The following is a 2,383-nucleotide window of genomic DNA, read 5'->3' as shown; positions in this document are numbered from 1 at the left end:
TCAAAGCAATAGAAGGTGGTGACTGAAAAAGAGAGAACTGCCAAAATTAGTCAGCTTGTACATTAACAAGAATGAAATGAAACATAGTACAGAATTTAATCTATTTTGTTTTTTTTAATTTTTTAAATTTTTATTTATTTATTTTTATCTATTTTCTTACAGCTGACCAGATTTCAGTATTCTGGAACTTTAGGGAGAATGTAGGATTAAAAATAGGAAAATTTGAAATTGATTATTGGAGAAACAATTGGTGTTATAGACCTAAATGCACCTGTATTTCTTTTTTATTTTTTTATTTTTTAATATTTTATTTATTTGACAGACAGACAGAGATCACAAGTAGGCAGACAGGCAGGCAGAGAGAGAGGAGGAGCAGGCTCCCTGGTGAGCAGGGAGCCCGATGGGGGTTCGATACCTGAACCCTGGGATCATGACCTGAGCCGAAGGTGGAGGCTTTAACCCACTGAGCCACCCAGGCACCCCGGTATTTCTTAAAGATTTTATTTATTTATTTATTTATTTGACAGATCACAAGTAGGCAGAGAGACAGGCAGAGAGAGAGAGAGAGAGAGAGAGAGGAAGGGAAGCAGGCTCCCTAATGAGCAGAGAGCCTGATGCGGGGCTCGATCCCAGGACCACGGGATCATGACCCGAGCTGAAGGCAGAGGCTTCAACCCACTGAGCTACCCAGGCACCCCTGCATTTCTTTTTTAATGTTCAGAATAAAAGATTTATTCATTTCAAATCCTTGTTCTCGAAGTCACTCAGTCAACATGTTCCGCACGCCTGAATGTCCCGGTGGAGGCAGCTTCAGGTGTGTGCCTTTTACTGCCTTGCTTCACGGTCAGGAGGGTCCAGCGCTTGTTTTAATGTTTTGCTAGTGTCATCTTGAATTCTTAGAAATATTTGAGTGAGGGATCCCACATTTAAATTTTTCCCTGGGTCCCACAAGTTTTGTGCTAGGTACTAGGTATGTATGAAAAAACAGTGACATAGTTCCTATCCTCACATCATTTCTAGAAATAATAAAAGCATTATATAATGAACTGACAAGATGTTATTAGTTATTTGATAAGGAAAGTACAGAGTGAATGTTGTGAAGATGGACAGTTCAGAAGATCTATTATGCTCTTTAGAAAAAAAAAAGTGAAACACAAAATCTATTATCAAAATAACGGACATATACCTCTGCGTCTCCCCATTGCTTCAATCTTACCATGATGAGAGTTGAAATCCAGTGACTATGTGGTTCTTCACTTTAATTCTGCTGACCTTTATCTTTCAATAGTTAGTATACTTAAGGGAAATCCAGGACATCACAAGTCAGAACCATGTCTGTGGCTTCTTCTGTCCTTGACTCTGCAATTCTTATTCACAGTGCTTGATCTTGTGGTAAAATAAGGTTATAATCTGGGGTTGCAGTTTTAGTAATGTTCAAAAGATGAGTCAAAAAAAAGCACTATCATTAGTCCTTGTCATGTGAAGTCAAAAAATACCTTGTCCTTCATAGCTCAGGGGAAAGTCTGAGCATATCTGCATTTAGTGCTTAAACTGTTGGATTTTTAATACTGTGTTGGGTCTTTTCAGGTTGTTAAGGGAAAAAAGATACTCTCAACATGATGGAGGCCATGACTATTTGCTGCAGGAATAAACAAGAAAGCAAGCCCAGAAATCTTTCCAAAAACCTTGGCTTCCTGGTGCCCTGAAAACAACACTAAAGATAGGATCCCGTTTAGAGAATGTTGGTGTCAGGATTCAACTCTGCGTCTGTTGCTTAAGTTACTTCGCTGCATTTATGGTTCCAACCTATTGCTCTTTCCTGATGACAATCTTCATCTTTGAGTACCACATTGCTCTCTCTGAGGATTTTTGCATATTTTATATTCATAAAATCCACCAGAAGATAACAAATCTGATTAGAAAAGACTCACCAGGAAAGAAAAATCTCCTTTGATTATTTCCTCACTCTATCTGGCATGAACACAGGTTTCTAGAGAAAAATCCCACATTGGATCATCTCACAGTCTGCTGGCCATCACACAGAAAGCTGCCCTTGACTCAAATTCTAATCTCTAGTTCAAGCTAGGGTTCCAGGATCAGCTGGTCATAATGTGACAATCTCTACCCTTTGTTCAAAAGAGTCTCAGGGGTAATCATCCTCAGAATATCATTGATGCCTTACAAAAAAAAAAAATACACACACACATACATATATCTCCTAATTATTCTATGTGAGTTTTGGGGAGGGCAAAAACACTTGCATGTTTTTAAATTTCCATAGTAGAGCAAAAGGCCATCTCTTACTATTGCTCAATGTGTGGATGTACTGGTACATATGTGAGTATATATTTGGGTTGCAGGGAGTTGGAGGAAGGGGCTGAGG

The sequence above is a fragment of the Mustela nigripes genome, chromosome 5 (genome assembly GCF_022355385.1).
Source record: "Mustela nigripes isolate SB6536 chromosome 5, MUSNIG.SB6536, whole genome shotgun sequence".
In the NCBI taxonomy this organism is placed as follows: domain Eukaryota; kingdom Metazoa; phylum Chordata; class Mammalia; order Carnivora; family Mustelidae; genus Mustela; species Mustela nigripes.
This window is presented reverse-complemented; position numbering follows the sequence as displayed.